Consider the following 19,799-nt stretch of genomic DNA (forward strand, 5'->3'; position numbering starts at 1 on the left):
CACAGAAAAACATTTTCCATCATAAACTGTCAGTGTTCCTCTTTTTTTATTTTGAAAATAATTTACAGAGGGGTTACAATTACATGGGCAAGTTAATGAATACATTTCTTATCAAGCATTGTTGCCTCCTCCTTTGTGTCCCGTTAACATCCCTTCCCATCATTCCCCTCCAAGCCAAAGTTGTAATGTTCATTTTTTGACATAACGTCTTGTACATCTCATTCTTAGAATAGGTCCACCTCCCCTCCACTATTATACCTACATCAAATACAGTAAAAACGTGGGTTTTACCATGGGGGAGGGACACATAAAGAAACAAAGAAATATCATATATATATATATATATATATATATATATATATATATATATATGTTAGAAACAATAGCAAGAAAGAAAAAAATCATTTGAGTCCTTATCTTTCGGTTCGTTTTGCCTAACATCAACTTATTGACCTTTTCTGCTTGTCTCAGACATATACTAGTTATTACAAATAAGGGGTATCATTGGACCTATGTTTCTTTGGGCCTGGCTTACTTTACTCAATATTATTTTTCCAAGTCTTTCCATTTCCTAACAAATGGAGCCATATCATTCTTTCGAATGAATCCATGGAATTCCATTGTGTATATATACCACATTTTCTTGATCCATTCATCTACTGAGGGGAATTTGTGTTGGTTCCTTATCTTAGCTATGGTAAACAATGGTACCCTTATTATGGTCTTGTTTGTGATCATTTGGGTAAATGCCCAGAAGTTGGATTTCTAGGTCATAGGGAAGCTCTATGTGGAGTCTTTTGAGGAGCCTCCATTCTATTTTCCAAAGTGGTTGAACAAGTTTACACTCCCACCAACAATGCAGAATTGTTCCCTTCTGTTCATATCCCCTCCACCATCTGTTGTTATTAGAGTTCTTGACTATATTAGCTCAGTGGTAGTGTGTTTGCCTTGCCAGAATAACGCTCGGGGTTCAATTCTTCAGCACCACATAAACAGAAATAACTGGGAGTGGTGCTCTGGCTCAAATGGTTGAGAGCTAGCATTTATATGAAGTGCTGAAGAACAACACCATGACTGGAGTTCATGCCCCACGACAAAAAAGGATGTAAGGAAGAGTATTACTTTCTTAATCAATACATTGTGGTGAAAGAAATTTATTACTCATAAATCAATTCCTACTTAATACTTTAAAATATGTAACAGTTAAGATGGGAAAAATGTCTTTACCTTTACATTAAGGAGTATTTGGATCTTATTTATGATTTTTTCTTCTTTATATGACTCATTTTAGATGTTCAAAAAATGGAGCATGTAATTAAGACTTGCCAGGAAGGTCCAGATGAATGCCTGCATGATGTAGCTATCACAATTATTAACACAATAGAGCAAAGAATGAGACTAGTGGCAACTTCTAATTTGACCTCAAAACAGAAGCCAGATCTGAATAGGAATGATGAGAACTCCTTAAAGATGCAGACGGACGAGTTCATTCAGTGTCAGAACATGCTCCACTACAGTGAGCCTGGTAAGATGCCTGCTGCATATATGCCTGGTGTTTCTCCTGTAGTTAAACAATCGCTTAGATATTCAGAGGGTTTTAGTCAAAATTATGATGGTCCATATTTTGAATATAGAGGAGAGAAGATATTAAATTCAGATATGATATTCTTTCCCCATAATTGGTTTTGTGTCAGAGATCCTGCCTCTCACCATAATGAATACAGAGAAGAATATGATAAGTCTGCTCTTCTTGCCCAAGAACTTTGTCAGGGAGGGAGGTTTCCAGTCACTATGCATCAGAAAAGAGACACAGGAGAGAATCCGTATAGAAGTAGTGAATGTGAGAAATCATTCAGTAAGGATTTATACCTTACAAAACCTGAGAGGAAATATCCAGAGAATCCTGATGAGTATAAGCAATGTGCAAAATCTATCTCTAAGAATTCAGAACTAAGTTCTGACCAACCTAAAACAACACCAGACGAGAAACCCTATGAATACGAAGAATGTAGGAAATTTTCCACTCAAAAGTCAGGTCTCAGAAGGCATCAAAGAACCGACAAAGAACAGAAGTTTGATGAATGCAACAAATGTGGAAAATCATTTAGAATGAACTCATACATCACTTTACATCAGAGAACACACACAGGAGAGAAATCTTATGAATATGACAAATGTGGAAATATTTCAGAGAGAAGCCAAACCTTACTGTTCATCAGAGAACTCATACAGGAGAGAAACCTTATGAATGTAATGTGTGTGAAAAGTCTTTCACCTGTAAGTCACACCTTGCTGTTCATCAGAGAACACACACAGGAGAGAAACCTTATGAATATAAAAATTGTAGAAAGTATTTCAGATTAAAGTCACACCTTACTGTCCATCAGAGAAAACACATAGGAGAGAAAACTTATGAATGTAATGTGTGTGAAAAGTCTTTCACCCGTAAGTCAAAACTTACGGTTCATCAGAGAACACACACAGGAGAGAAACCTTATGAAACAAATGTGGAAAGTATTTCAGACAGAAGTTTCACCTTATTCTCCATCAGTGAACACACACAGGAGAGAAACCTTATGAATGTAATGTGTGTGAAAAATCTTTCATCTGTAAGACAGACCTTACTGTTCATCAGAGAACACACACAGGAGAGAAACCTTATGAATGTAACAAATGTGGAAAGTATTTCAGAAGGAAGTTTTACCTTACTCTCCATCAGAGAAAACATACAGGGGAGAAACCTTTTGAATGTAATGTGTGTGAAAAGTCTTTCACCCGTAAGTCAAACCTTACTGATCATCAGAGAACACAAACAGGAGAGAAACCTTATGAATGTAACAAATGTGGAAATTATTTTAGATTAAAATCACACCTTACTGTCCATCAGAGAAAACATACAGGGAAGAAACTTTTTGAATGTTATGTATGTCAAATTTCTTTCACCTATAAGTCAATCCTTACTGTTCATTAGAGAACACACACAGGAGAGAAACCTTATGAATGTAACAAATGTGGAAAGTATTTCAGACAGAATTTTCACCTTACTGTTCATCAGAGAACACACACAGGAGAGAAAACTTATGAATGTAACAAATGTGGAAAGTCCTTCATCCGGAGTTCATACCTCAGGAAGCATAAGAGAATCCACACACATGAGAAATCTTAGGAATGTGATAACTATGGAAAATCTCACCTGGATGAAAAATAAGTTTGCATGATAGAACCAAAACCTGATAGAAGCCTTGTGAATGTAGCAAATATGCAGCCTTTTAGCCAGAAGGCATACCTCATGGTTCCAAATTGAATGCACACAGGAGAAAAATCTTATGAATGAAAAAAATGTGGAAAGTTTTCAAGAATTCATAGTTAAATTTTCATCAGAAAACACACAGAAGAAAAACATTATGAACGAAACAAGTATCAAAAAAGTTCTTCACTTAGTAATCATGCATGGATGAGTGTTTATAGAGCACATAGAGCACATAAGACAAGGTATGAATAATACCAATGTAGAAAATCCACTTTGACAGCATTGCACAGTGTTCATCAGAGAACTGTATCACATAGGAGAAATGAAAACTAATAGGTCTAACAAATATGCAATTTTTAATAGAAGTCAGTCCTCACTACATCCAAGAACATAATAAGGAGAGAAAATGTGAGTACAATAAATGTAGACAAATATTTAGCCAGAAGTTTTAAAGGTTTCTCTACATATTTCAGAGACCTAGAGACTAGACAGAATGTTGAGTGAACATTAGAGGACGTCTTTCAAGCAGAAATGAACCTTCAGCCAGCATTAGAGCACTCATACAAAAAAAGAAACCTCTGTAAAGTATAGAGAAATCCGTCATGGCAGAATTAAGCAAGGTGTAAGGGGAAACCACTCACTGAGCCAACATTTCACATCCTCTCATTGTGTAGAGTAGGGATGATGCCCCTTCATGTTATTCAGGGGTTGGACCAAAGGGATGGGTATCAATTACTTCCAGGCTTGACAAAGAATTAAGATAGTGAAATTGTTGACTTGTGTCTTTTATATTGAGGAATGGATGTTCAAGGAAATTTAATAAACACTTCTCAGAAACAGGAGCTCTGGACCTTTGAGATTGAACTCAAATCATCCAGAGCGGTTTGGTAGTGATAGATGGGGAAGGACTATCTATCATGCTTTAATCCAAGGACATGAGAGCATCAATTTCTCCACTGTTTCCAAAAGTCCTCCACTATATATAACACTATTACTATTCCAATTCATTTTTTTTAATGGAAGGTCTGTTGGAAGATAATACTCCTTGTTTATTACAAAATGTGCACAAGAATAAAATCTGTCTCATCATCTTTCATCCCCAAGTTCATGAAACATTCAGAAAACCTGAAAAAATACATAATTGGGAATACATTTTCTTTGTGTGTGGATACAAGTCTTGTAGATGGAACTCAAAGCTTAGCCACTTTCCTTAACTTCCTTTTCTCAAGGCTAACTTCTAGCACTAGAATCACAGTTCCATTTCTAGTTTCTTTGGTGGAAAAATGAAGACATGATTATTAAGCATTTGGGTTTGCATGAGTAATGCCAAAATGATTTTACTTCAAGCTGTTTTCTATTTACTACTGATGAGTCTGTTGTGAGTTTTTCACTTGTAGAAAATCCTATTGTTCTTATGAGTAATAAAACACTAGTATGGATATTGTGGAGAGTCTGTGTTTTCTCACTGTTATGGAGGGTGAAAGTGAATTTCTCAAGAGGAGCACAAGAGGAGCATATTGCTTTTTCTAGTTCCAAATTTCTAGTTCTATAAGAAATTATAAGTTATGGTTTTGCTAAATTTAATTCTGTAGGAATTAAAAAAAATTAAACTCAGGGAAATATGATGGGCCAAAGCTAGCTAGAATACTTACAGATATCCATGGGATTACAGACATAAGCAGAAAGAGGTAAGACTGTGCTAGATATTTGGCAGGGTAAAATACAGGCAAAAATGATCGTTGTGGGCTGCCTGGTGTCACATGACAGGGGTGCCTGGGTGTAGGGAACTGGTCCAGGTGCTCTGAGGGAAGCCCAGTGAAGACGGGGAGGGCGTGAAGGTGGCTTTCACAATAAATTTCCTTGGATGTTTTTTTGGGTCATATAAACTTCCCCCCTTACCTGACCAGGATAGGGAACATTACATCATGCTATATGTCTGTTCATGTCTTGACTGTTATTTATTAAAAAGTTTCTTCTTGTTGGCAGTTTTTTGTTTTGAACTGACTATGTGGCTCTACCATGATTAGGCAAAGTATTACTTCTAAAATTCCAAAAACTTTAAATGGTCAATTTTAGCATTTAAGTGTGCTCTATAATCTGTGCACAAACCTTTCTGTCTGTCTATATGTAAAATATGTAAATAGTAATGGTTCCAAAGTTACCAAGTATTCTGCTTGCTAAAAATCTTTGTCAGTGGAAGCTGTCATTTAATCTGAATTGCTTTGTGACCTGACTATAAGCCAAATAAATAAACAGGCAGTTTTAAAAGGCCATGGGAAAGGAGTTAGAAAAGATTGTTTCCTTTCCAAAGTCAATGAAATTGGTAATTAAGTTGGCTGTTATTTATGTTATTTCTTATGTCTATCTATGCTAAGATTAAATATTGTACCTCTGACCATGACTGGTAAACTAAGGCAAAGGTTTTAATTCTCTGTTTCCTCCCCTGTGCACTGATGAACTCCCTTTATAATCAAGGGACCAAAGTGCCTCAAGATGCAGTTTGCTCCTATGCATGGGAAATACGTAACAGAACAAAGTTGTCACAGCTGCCTAAACCAGTGACACCAGCCTGCAAAAGCCAATGTGGTCTTTCACCAGTGGTCTTTAACCAGTGCATATAGAATTTTGCAGGTAACCAGTAAGAGATGCGACAGTCCATATACACTGGGAGATGCCACATCCTTGCCTAGACTCCAGCCTTGCTGAATCACACATGATGAAAAGCCTGCGAATTTGTGGTAAAAAGAGAATAAAAAACAAGCCAATTAAGATATTTGTTTCTGGATAAAAATAAAGATGTTTGTTTCCGTAATGTTAATCACCACCATGTTAGACCATAAGGGGTGCATTAGCAAAAAATCTAAGTTGACTTAATCTCTAAAGAGCAAGAGATACTAAGTCTAGATTCTTGGTACAGAGCTACTACATTAAAATAAACTGCTAATTTGCTAAATGTAACTCATACTGTAGAAAAAAATGGCCAGTTTAAACCTTCATCCAAGAGGTAAAGGGTGTCGTGCAGTGTTTCAATGAAGAATTTAAATGCAAAGTAAAATGACTTTTCAAAAAAGATTTAAAAATGGCCTCCCCATCGTCAGAAATTTGTGATGTTGTGGGTAGTGGCAGGCCTCCCAGAAAAAGGAAAGTTTAAAAGGAAAAAATGTCCTAAAGGTTGATTACAAAGTAGAAAACAAAAAATTAGGATTACCAAAATGATTATTTAATCTACTTTGCCGTTATAGGTTTTTAATAACAGTTTCCTAAAGGCCCACAATTAAGGACAGAGGACAAGTTTGTCAGACGGAATGTTGTCCTGAAATAAGTTCAAGGTAAGACCATGCTTTTAAATTTCCTTCCAGTGCCCATCGTTATTGCTTTTCCTTGGAGTAAATGTGGCCATAAGTAAAGACTCATTAAGCTGAAAAGTGGTGTGAAGCCAGGCTGGGCAGACAAAGGTACCTGTGAGATTGTCATATCTAATGTGCCAGCAGAGTGCTCAAAAGTGAAGTTGGTTTGGAGTTCCAAGTAGCAGAGGGCTAGTCTTGATCTGCAGAGTTGAGGGACAATACGCAAACCCTGAGTTCAATTCCAGCAAACAATGAAGGAAACTACTAAACAAATATTTATCCCACCATGAAGAAAGGCATTCCTGGAATCCCGGGAATGCTGGAACATGCAGATGCAGTAAGCTACTGCTCTTTGGATGGCAGAGATGGTATCAGATCCTGGAGTCACTTCTGCTTGGCCCTTCAAAGCTTGATCAGAGTCCAGAAGTCATGGGAAGATAATTTGTAGGCATGCCTACTGCCCATGTCTGTCTGACGTGGCAGGGACTTGCCAGTCATCTATGGTACTGGGTTATAAAATGCTAAAGTTGTAAAAAGTGAGGGATAATTGAAATCCCAAACGCTCTGTATCTGCTCAAAGTCCTAAATGGCAATCACTTTTGAGCTGGCCCAGCCAAATTAATTTATCAGTTAAGGAAAAGTGGTTGTGACCTCAGATTAGGTCCCTAATGAGATTTATCTAAAGGTCTAGAGGGGCAGGCATCTTTGGAACCACTACAGATCAGGCTCCTCAGTCAACCAGAAAAATGCATTTACAAACCAAAATGTAAAACAAGATATGCTTCTATAGCCCAAGAAAGGGTCTGTACATTTGTTAAAGGTTAAATGTTGTATGACTTTAAACAGGCTGCCCAGAGCAAGGGGCAGTACTTAGAAGGTCAATCACTTGTAGTTTAAAATATCTATCAGGTTTTACTACAAAATTCTGACGAGCAATTGTTAGTCAATTATTAACAAGTTATAGTTAACCTCTCTCTCATTGATCTCCTTGTTTCTTGAATTGGAAATATAAAGAGCTTTTATGACAAAGATTCCTTTTGCCACAGTTCAAAGCCATCCTGAACACAAAGAATCTGTCTAAAACTCTATTTCCCAGTTAATCAGCCAAGAGCCAGGCTGGAGACCTGGCTCAGGAGACTCTCACCTCCAAGGAACTCTTAGGTGGTAGAGCATTTGCCTTGAGCAGAAGTGCTCAGGAACAGTGCCCAGACCTTTAGTTCAAACCCAGTCTATGCCAACTAGGACAACCTATCCCAGCAACAGACATTGAGAACCCCCAGGACAAATTTAGTCCAGACAATGGACAAATGTGGAGAGGAGTAAGAGGAGATTACTTCCTAAATGGAGTTAATTTAAGCTTGCCATTTCAAAATTAATCAGAGCAGGGAGATCAAGAGAAATAGTTGCTTGTCCACCTAATGTCCATACCTGTCTAACTTGTTAGTGGACAGAAAGTTCCAGTCTTGCTTTGTTCCCTGCTGTTTGTATTTATAGTAGCCTCTGACTGCTATTCCCAAGCTGTCCGTCATGTTCTCTGCTACCTGATTTCCCAAAAGACCTTAGACACCCGCTTTCTGCTTTTCTGCCCTGAGTATTTCTCCTCCTCTCTAAGGGGCCACAACTGGGCTTATGCTCCAAATGGAACTTTTCCAACCCGTGGCCAATATGTGTTCTCTATGCCATTTGTGTTAACGTTTAACTTGTTACCTTGTTAACTTGTTACTTTGTCAATTTTTGCCTGATCTTTGCAAAAGTCTCTTTTAACAGGATAACAGCCCCCACCGAGCATACCACCTGGGAACAAGTCAAGGCCATCCTGTTACTACAGGCAACTGGAGACATTATTTGGCCAAGCAATAAAGCAGGAACCCCTTACTACTTTGCCCATTTACAGCAGGAAGACACTCTAGAAGAAATGACCTCCACCCATAAACCCCGGCTTGGTACCCCTATATTTATTAAACAACAAATTGTGGAATGTAAGCATTATGCTGACCTATGGTACTCAGCCCCACCCAGACCTGAGTTCCTCCCAACCCTGAAGTTCCCAACATTCAGCTGCCCCCTCCCTCTCTCTGCCCAGACCCATCTAAGCACCCACCTATCTCACTTCCTGCCACAGACACCCTTTCTACCTGGATAGGGACAGATGCCATGTGCTCCATCAACCAGGAAAATATGGCTTCTTCAATAAACCTTATAATAATCTTTCTCCAGTGCCTGCCTTCCTATGTGTGGTCCCCTGAGATGAATGTGAAGGATCCTTTCACCTTATAGAGACCCAGTCCCTGCCACAGTCCCTAACTCACTGAGAACCACACAAGCTATTTTTCCTTCAACACACTCTGTCTACCTCACTGTCCTGATGCCATCACTCCTTATGACCACTTCCCCAGGATCTTCCAAATCAAAGGGACAAAATTATCAGTACTCTCTTTCTCTCTCACTGTACTCTGAAAACCCTTCTATAATTTCTGGATTTCCATGGCTAACATTATCTATTTGGACATCAACATAAATAAAAAGATGATGCATAATTTCGGTTTCATGAAATTCTATCACTATATTTACCTTTCCTATTGTTTATGTTGGTAGTTAGCTTTAAACTCATGGTGCTGTAATTCTTGGCTTTTATGTTCAAGCTTGACACTCTACTCATGCCACATATTGTGTCATGAGTCCCCTTGTCTAATAAAGGCAGTGGAGGGGTACCCCCTGTTATATTTATTCTTCCAAGATGTTTACAAAAACTACACTGGAATAACTATGATATTTTAAATAGAAAAAAATATGTATATATATTGTGGGGCATGGACTCTGGGCCTGGGCTTTGTCCCTCAGCAATTCATCTCAAGGTTAGCGCTCTAATACCTGAGCCACAGCACCACTTCTGGATTTTTGTATTTGTGTGGCATTGAGGAATCAAACCCAGGGCTTCATGTATGTGAGGCAAGCACTCTACCATTGAGCCACCTTCCCAGCCCTATAAAAATGTTTTAAAGAATGGTTTCATCTCAGAACCTTAAATAAAACTTAGTAATTTAATGGAATTTTGTTGCACATTTAAAAATAAGTAAAACATTGCAGAATTTTTTAAAAGATGAGGAATATAGATTAAGTAACAATGAGCAGTCTCATGTATAAAAGCAACATTCAAAAAATCTGTATGAACATACTTTCATACCAATAGCTCAGATTTCCCATTCTGAGGACTTTGGACATGCAGCTGAGCATGTCCCAACCGTTCACAAATATGAACCCCTTGGCCCTGAGTGACAGTTTGAGTAGAAGTCAAAACTTCATTCATAATCTCATCATCATGGTACGAGGTCATCATAGAATGTTCTCATTGAGCTCCTGATACCATACACACTTCCATAGACAGTATTTTTTTTTTTAAAGTGAATCCCACAATCTCAGGTTAGTAGAATGTATAATTATACAATCATTTAAAAATGACAAAAAAGAGCAGCAATCAAAATATACTTTCACTGATTATGAAAATTTCAATGTAAATTAAGGATATAGGTAACATGTAAAAAAAAAATTGTATTGGAGTAAATCCCATGTCTGCAGAGCCGCGGGAGCCTGAGAGCTGGGAGATCCAGGGACAGAGTCTTAGCCCCGCCTCACAGATATTCCATGGATACTATATTTTGGAATCATGTATTTCTGTGGAAGAGTCTATCTCAGTGTTCACACCTTTGACTTCAGCACGAGATCTGCTCTTTGAGAAAAAGTTGTGACCCAATTAATTCTAGGTAAGGGCAAAAATGGCTCACATTCCATTATTTGTAAAGTGAACTGCTGTTTGCTCTCATTATTTTTGCTACACATTTTATTTGTATATAAATGTTTTAGCCAACCTAAGAACAAATGTAGAAACAAAGGTGCAGTAAAAATGAACTCCTTGGTATTCATTATTCATGTATATCATGCAGAGCATTAAACAAAAAACCCTATGTATTTAATTGGTTTTTCGATTTTTTTTTGCTTTTGTAATTTTTTTCTTTTCTGATACGTGCCTCAAATACATATACTGTTAAAAAAAGTCATAAACAGGGAAATAACTTGAGCTGATGGCTAGCTTTGTTTAATGTTTTTGAAATTTTCATGAACAATCCAAGCATAATTGTTAAGAACACAAGTATTAAGTTCATGTAAGTGGAATAAAAAAATTTTAATGGCCGGGCGCTGGTGGCTCACGCCTGTAATCCTAGCTACTCAGGAGGCTGAGATCTGAGGATCGTGGTTCAAAGCCAGCCCGGGCAGGAGAGACCATGAGACTCCTATCTCCAATAAACCACCAGAAAACCGGAAGTGGCGCTGTAGCTCAAGTGGTAGAGCACTCACCTTGAGCTGAAGAGCTGAGGGACAGCGCCCAGGCCTGGAGTTCAAGCCCCATGACCGACAAAAAAAAAAAAAAAAAAAAAAAAAAAAAAAATTAATGGACTTTTTTCAACTATTTTATCTACAACTTTTTCTATAAACAATCTTTTGGTTTTGAATCTCCTCTAAAGAAATTGTACATTATTAAAAAGTTGTTCCTTAGTCCCTTTTGGCAGACATTGGACTTTTACCAACTTAAAGTGCAAAGTTTATCATAACTACAAAACATAACATAAACATAACAGAAAAACCTAAAAAGAAAAATCTAACTACTGTCAACCTCCCATATTCCAACTCTTCCCCCAACTCAAAAACATTATTTTCCCTTTGGGGCAGGGAAAACTGATTGGAAAAGTAATATCTTCAAGTTAAAATTTTAGTATCTGGGGCTGGGAAGGTGGCTCAGTGGTAGAGCGCTTGCCTTGCATGCGCGAGGCCCTGGGTTCGATTCCTCAGCACCACATAAGAAAAAAGAAAAAAGCTGGAAGTGGTGCTATGGCTCAAGTGGTAGAGTGCTAGCCTTGAGCTGAAGAGCTGAGGGACAGCGCCCAGGCCCAGAGTTCAGGCCCCATGAAGGGACCCCCCCAAAAAAAAATTTAGTATCTGGCATTTTCTAAATTAAGAACCCACAATGTTCTTGACCCATCATGACAGTGCATATTAACTGTAAATTCTGTGCTTCCAAGTCAGTTTTGGTTTGTGAGAATTTCTTGATACAGTTTGTTTTCAATTTTGGTCATTGTGTTTGTCAGGTGCATAGGATTACCTTCCTTTTTGTAGCCTTCTGTCTTGTCACCAAACATTCCTCTTCGGTGGCCATGTACTTGGGAAAAGGCCACATGAACTTTCTGGCTCTACTCACAGTCTAAGAACACTTGCTTCCTTTGCTTGCCTCCCACAAACTATTTCCAACATCCTCTACTGCAGCACATGTCTCCTTAGATGATGCAATTTTGTATCTCCTATATCCTGAATGGGCTGTCTGTCATTTTTGCCTTTAAATCTTTCTTCTTTCATTAATGATGGGGCTGTTATACCTAAATCTCACCTTACAGAATATTTCCTCGGTTCTTTACAGGAAACACCAAAGAAAAATACCATTTTTAAAAGGTGTTTTTATTCTTACAAAATGTAAGTTCTTCCAGAGCAGGGACAATATTTTCTGTATGTTATATTGTGTCTAGTAAAATATAAATGCTCAATAAAGAGTGAGGATCTGAGGCAAAAAAACCTGCTTCCTTTATTTGAATTATCAGCCATACCAATTACTTTTTTGAGTTTGATACAGTTTTAAAATAAAAAGTTATTTCAAAGACAGACAGATATATAGACACACACATATATGTATATAAACACACACATATATTGCTTTGGGGTTAACTGTAAGATTACATTTACATAATTTGAAATATAAAAATCAATGCTATATACAAATCAGTATAAACTCATCCAGTTAATTGAATTCACCTCTAACCTATGATTCTTTGGGTCTGGCTTGTTTGACTTATTATGTTTTCCAAGTGATTCTATTTCCTTACTAATGTGTCAATGTCATTCATTCTGACAGAAGCATAGAGTTTGGTTGTGAATATGTGAATATATATGACATTTTCTTGATCCATCATTGCTGGGTGATAGGGGAGCTTTATTGAGGAACCTCTATACTTCATTACAGAGTATTTGAACAAGTTTACATTTCCACCAAAAGTCTAGTAATGTTTCTTTTTGGCCACATCTCCACCAGCCCAGCATCTGTTAGTATTAATTTTCTTCATAATGGTTATTCTAACTGGGGTGAGGTGGAATGTCAATGTTGCTTTGATTTGCATTTCTTTTATTATCAGAAATTTTGCATATTGCATCATGTGTCTCTTGGCCTTGCATATTTCTTCTTCAGAGAGGTTTCTCTTTACCCACTTAGTAAGAGGGTTGTTGTTTCTTTGAGAATTTTTTTTAGGTGGGTTAACTTTTGGGACTCTAAATATATTTGAGATATGAGGCAATTGTGTGTTGCAGAGCAACTAAAGTTCTTCTCCCAATCTTTGTGCTTTTTATCTATCTATATAAATTCTCTTCTTAGTCAGATTTGGTATGGATCTGTCAAGTCTGTTTATTTATTTAAAAAAACAACTCTGATATGTTGATTCTTTCTATGTTTTATTTTAACCATATTGATTTATTTCTGATTTTTTTTCTGTCTACTGCTTTGGGTTTTGGGCTTCTTCCTGTTTTCAAGGAGCTTGAGATACATAATTAAAATATTAATTTGAGATTTCCTCAATTATTGATGTAGGCACTCTGAGCTATAAATCCTCCAGTAATTACTACAAATACCCGAGGAGCTGGTATTTTGTATGTGTTTTTGTTAAATTCTAGAAAAGTTCAGATTTCCATTCTAATCCCTTCAGTGTTGCACTGGTCATTCAGCATCTTTTTGTTCACTCTTCATGGGTTTGACATTTTTTTTTGCTTTAGCTGTTTAATTCTAAGTTTATTATGTTATGGTCTGACAAGATATGGGAATTCAAATAATTTTTCTTTCAATTTGGACAGAATTTCTGTGTGACTTAGGATATGTTCTGTTTTGGAGAATCTTCCATGAGCTGATGTAAAGAATGTATATTCTGACGCTGAATGTATATTCTGTAGATGTCTGTTAGGGCTAGGTCGTGATGCTGAATGTATATTCTGTAGATGTCTGTTAGGGCTAGGTGGTCAATAAAGTTATTTAGGTCTGCAGTTTCTTGGTTGAGTTTTTCCTGGATAACAAATCCATAGATGGGCATGATGTGTTGAGATGTCCCTTTTGGTAAAGTAGAATTTGGTTGATGAAATAGAATGCTCCAGGAATCAGGTCATTGATATTTAGACTGGCTATATCTCCTAATTGAGAGTTGCCTTTATCAATATGTAATGTCTCTTCCTAATAATTTTAATTTGAATTCTATTTTATCTTATGTTAGTAATCCTACTGAGGCCTGTTTATGGTGTCCATTTGCTTGAAAATTCTCCTTCCAGCCTTTTAGTTTGAGTACGTGTTTGTTTTTGTCAATAAAATGTGTCCATTTTTTTTGATACTACTATCTAATCTATGTCTTCTATATGGAAATTTAAATCCATTCATATTGAGAGTCAAGACAGAAATATCTGATAAGCCCTGCTATGTTATACCCCTGCTGTTAGGAGCTGTTCCTCATCTACTGTTAATATATTTACCTTGTTCTCTGGTAGGGAGCATTTTATATAACCAGTTCCTGTTCTTCTTGATCTTCTCTATGTAGGATATATTTGATTAATTTCTATCTAGCTGATTTGCTGGATATACCTTGTTTCAAGTTTTCTTTGTCATGAAATATGTTTATATATCCTTTAAATGTAAAGGAGTGTTTGGCTTGGGATGAATTGATAGATGTTTACCCTTAATGTTTGTCATATATCATGTCAGGCTCTCCTTTTTATCATATCAACTAAGAAATCTGTATTTATTCTGACTGTATGTTCTTTATAAATAATCAGTCATTTCGCTCTGGCAGCTGTAAGAATCCTTTTCTTGATCTTTAATGATCCTCTAATGGATTATCATGTGGTGGTGGATTTTTCAGTTGTAGAATTCTCTATTTGGAGTTCTAAAGGCTTCTCTTCTCTGAATGAGCCTATCTTTTTGGATGTTTGGCATGTTCTCTGCTAGAATTCTGTAATTTGTTTCTCATCAATTTAGCTTCCTGCTCTTCGCTTTCTTGACACCTATCTCCCCGAAATTTGATCTTCTGTTTATTGAAGTTCTGCAAAATCATTTCTTATTTCTTGGATTTGTTCTAAATGATTATCTCCCCTTTCCTACTAGACTTATTCTGTCTTTGACGCTGAGATTACCTTCTATGTCATCTATTTGCTATGGAGATTTTCTACTTTGTTTTTGATATCCCCATCTTCTAATTGGTCATTTTTAGGGGGTCTTTCTCTTTATTAAAGCTTTGTTTTAGGTCCTGTATGGACTTTCTGTACGTATTTTCTTTGGGTGGGGGAGTGTCAATGGTTGTTTTCTGTGTCTTCTCTCATATCTTTTAACTAGGCATCTATTTTTTCTTGGACTCCCTTGCCTTCTCAGAATCTTTTTATCTTTCTGTTTGTAGTCTCCATGAATTATTTTGCTAATTTTTGGTTGGTCTCATCTTGTTCACAATTTTCCTTGTAGAGGTTTTCTATCTTTCCATTAATCACATTTTTCAGCAGTATTTGCAATGTATTTTGATAACTAACTTCAAGGTCCTTGTCTGTTCCAATGCCTGGTTATTTACTATGTGAATTATACTACCATGACATCATTTTTATTGTATTTTTCTGATTTGTTCTGTCCATTTGAAGGTTTTATTTTGGGGAATCTATGATCTTCATACAGGACACTCTGTGTTCTTGGTTGATTTGCCAGGTGTTGGTTTTCTGTTATGATTTGCTTTTCTGGAATTAGGTTTTTGTCTAGTCCATTAAGTGTAGGAGTAGAAACTAGTTGAGGTGAGATATTGTGATGTTAATACTTGTGGTTCCAGCCACAATTCACACTGTCCAGTAATATGGTGAATTGTCTCTGTAGATGGATGTGGCTTTCTCTGATGTACATTTCTGTTTCTGCTTTTTTCCATGTTGCCCTATTTCCACACTGCAGATGTGCTTTTGAATATGTTGGCCAACACAGTCACGGCAGTCACTTACCTGTCTGGGTAACTTTTCATAGATTTTTGTTTTCTTCTGAAGACTGTATAAACTTATAGCTGACTTGGTGTGACCCTGTAGACCTGGAGTACCTGCTAGGATTCTAAATCTCTGTTTCATTAGAGAGAGCTAGGGTAATTTTCTGTTGTTCTTCTGTCATTGTTTTCACTCTTCCTCAGATTTATTTATTTATGTATCTTATTTTGTGTGTGGGGGTCCAGACGTGGGGCCTGAACTCTGGGCCAGGGTGCTGTCCCTCAGCTCTTCAGCTCAAGGCTAGCACTCTACCACTTGAGTCACAGTGCCACTTCCTTTTTTTTTCTTTTTGCTTATGTGGTGCTGAGGAATTGAACCCAGTGCCCCAGGCATGCAAAGCAAGCGCTTTACCACTGAGCCACCTTCCCAGCCAGATTTATTTATTTTTATTGTGATCTTTTTCACATAGTTTAGGATTTGTGATTGTTGTATCAGGTTATTTTTCTTTTTCTGTTTGTGTTACTTTGAAGTAGTGATTTCAGGCTTGTATGAAGAGACAATAAAGTATAAAGTTATGCTACTATATTGAAGGAAAGAGAGTTGGGGATAAGATGAGAAAAATATATTGTGTAAAACTGCAGCATATTTTAAGAAGAATGACTAATATCAAAGTTACAATGAATGAAAACCAGTGTCAGTGTTACTTTAAATATTATGATATAATTTGGTTTAAAGTGAGTTACTATTTTAGTTCTGGTTAGGGTTAGGGAAGGACAAGCTTTGGCTAAAATTTAGTTTTCGACTAAGAAGTAGAAGCAAAAAATGTGTGATTGATTAAATAGAGACAATTTTCCTTACATTAATCATTTGGTTTTAATTCAGATTGTGATAAGCATTAGGTTTCTGGTTAAAGGGGGTTGAGGATAGAGTAAAGAAATGGATTAAACTGGTGGCTCATGCCTGCTATCCTAGCTACTCAGGAGGCTGATTTCTGAAGATCAGAGTTCAAAGCCAGCTCGGCAGGAAAGTCTGTGAGAATTTTATCTCAAATTAAGCATGAGAGAACCAGAAAGTGGTGATGTGGCTCAAGTGGCAAAGTGCACACCTTGAGCTGAAGAACTCAGGGATCATGCCCATGCCTAGAACTCTGGGATAGGATCTAGGCCCAGAGATCAGGCCCCACGACCAGCAAAACAAAAATAAAGAAATGGGGAAAATGTTAGGTAAATTTGAACTTATTTTAGTTTCTAGGAATTCAGGAAATGCTGGGATAATGGAAGTACAATATATTTCATTATATTAGGATTTGAGATCAATGGGTACAATGATTCCTTTTATTGAATAAGATAGGTTCAGAAATAAGAGTGAGAAAATCTGTAGGGTTTTGGAAAACCTGCAATTCATTTCAAGAATTACAAGTGGAATTTTAGTTAGGAGAACACAAAGTGAGGATTTTTCATAAATTTTAGAATTGGGATAGCATTAGTGTCAAGGTTATGGTTAGGATTCCAGCCATGGTTAGGGTTAGAGTGAAGGAAAAAAAATGCTCAAATTGAAGGTAAATTTTCGAATAAGCCTGGTAAGAATTAGAGTGAATGTCAACTAGAGTATTGCTACAAATATTAGAATTTACTTGCAATTAGGCTTATGTTTATTCTCAGTGTTCCAGTTAAGACTAAGTTAGGGTTAGAAAATGACTAAGATATTCGAAAAAATTGAGACCTATGTTTGGAAGTCTTATTTGAATCAAGTTAGGATGAGTGAAAACTAGTGTACTTGTGTGAGTGTTAGTATTGACATATAATTGGGATTAAGATCAGGGTCATATTTTGTTATGATTTTGATTAGTGTTATGAATAGGAATTTTTTTGTATAAAATTGAGTTTTCACTAACAAATAGAAGCAAAAAAATGTCAGGCTGAATAGTAACTAGAGCATTATCATTATATTTATTTCTAAGTGATCGTTCTTGTAATGATTAACGAGAATTTTCCAGCCAGGTTTAAGTTGAGAGTTAGCTTTAAGTAATGGACTAGATGGTAAGTAAATCTAAAACTGTTTTAGGATACAGTAGTTTAGGAAAGGAAGATCAATGGATAATACAGTATTTTTAATGATAAGAGAATTTGAGGACAAATAACATAATGGTTCAGGTTAGGGAACAAGATAACTTTAGAGGTAAAGTCAGGAAATTATTGGGAATTAGGGCAAATTGAAATTCATTTCCACAATGCAAATTGGAGTTTTCGATAGAATGAATAAAAACTAGAGTATTTTTCTTAAACATTAATATTGGACTCTCATTAGGTGGAAAGTTAGGTTTCAGTTCCACCTAGGCTTAGTTTTATCATTAGGCAAATGGAAAATTTAGGGTCAAACTGGAAGTAACTCTTCAAATAACAAGTCAAGTTAGAATTAGGATGAATATGAAATAGGAAACTGATAATAATATTAGGATTAGGGTATGATTAATGTGAGGGTTAGCCTAAATGTTCCAGTTAGGATTCAGGTTAGAAAAATGTCAAGATATTGAGTAAAACTACAAATTATTTTAAGAAAGATGAGTTGAAACAAAGATGGGAGGAATAAAATCTAATGTATTTGTGTGGCTTTTTGAATCCAAAGGCAATCGGTTCTAGGGTTAGGGTTATTTTTCGAATTGATGAACTAATGAATTAAAGGCACAATTATTTCATTCTTACAAACCAAGACAGTCATGAGAACAAACTCAATTTTCTGCATGAAAATGTGTCTTGTAACCAGGATTAAATAATAATGAACAGGGTGTCATTTATTAAAATTGGGTAAGTTGATGATACATACAAACACATAGGATAGTAACACAGTCATGTTACTGGGAAAACAGATATTCTACTTGCTCTAGCTGGGAAATATGTGTGTGTATGTGTGTGGGAGGATGAGCGTGTGTACCCCCACAGGTTTTCAACTCAGGCATGAGTCCTTTTGTCAGCTTAGTCTGTGCAAAGATGACACTAAACCACATAGCCACAGGTCTTCTTCTGTCTTTTTAGTAGTTAATTTGAGATACAGATCTCATGGATTTTCCTGTCTGGACTTACTCTTCTTTTCCCCAGAAATCCTTGATTAGTGTTACTGTGGCTGCTACCACAAAGTGACAATTCATTAAACTGGGAGCAATATGGAAGTGCTTGTACAATATATAAAGTAACCAGTTGATTAATTTTGGAGAATCACATTAGATTGCCTTCAAATAAATTGTTTCTGATGAGTTTATCTGAAGCCCAAAGCATAATCAAAACCTACTAGCTACAATGTATGAAGTAGCACATATTTATTGTGTAGAATATGTACAATGAATTACATCCTGAATCAAAAGTCTTTCTTGGTTTGCTACTTAAAAAACAAATCAGAAATAGAGTGTCATTTAAATGAAGTCCAGACTGGAGGCCTGTAGCGAGCAAGGAGAGCATCTGCTCAGTGAGCACAAGGCATGGAGCCCAACCCCTAGGACCATAAAGGAAGAAATAGAAGAAAGTGAAAGTGTAGGAGAAAGAGGAAAGGAAAGGAAGAGGAAGGGTCAAGAGAAGAGGAAAAGGCATAGAAGGAGGAAGAAGAAAAGGTACAGAGAGAAAGTAGAGGGGAGGAGAGAAGGAAGAGTGAAACAGGACCCTGGGGAAAAGAGCAGGAGAGGAGACAGGAAGAGGAAGATAAATGCAATATAACAACAAGAATTCTTGGAAAACATTTTGCATAAGTGATCTGCAGGATTATTTTCTAATCAGAGAGAGAGATACCACAATGACAATATGGGTGATACCTGTTGCTCGGTCATTTTATTCTTTTTCTCCAGTGAGGAGATCAAAAGAAATCCTGAGTTTGGTATTTTACAGATACACTTCAGGATTTCTTTTTCATGAATCAAACATGGGAAAGAACTAGATGCAATCACCCTTAATTTAAAAGGGAATAGAAGCTATATTTATTTGTATTACTGTGTATGAAGAAATTCTGGAGATTTCTGGCTAATTGAGAGGGCCTCATGCCAAAATATAGGGCAAGAGGAAAGTAAAACTGTTTTTAAAGTGTAATAGGTTATAATTGATGCAAAGTTTTACTGGATGTCTTTCCTTTTTATTTCTTTTTGC

The sequence above is a fragment of the Dipodomys merriami genome, unplaced genomic scaffold (assembly GCF_024711535.1).
Source record: "Dipodomys merriami isolate MVZ:Mamm:240054 unplaced genomic scaffold, mDipMer1.0.p SCAF_281, whole genome shotgun sequence".
Classification (NCBI taxonomy): Eukaryota; Metazoa; Chordata; class Mammalia; order Rodentia; family Heteromyidae; genus Dipodomys; species Dipodomys merriami.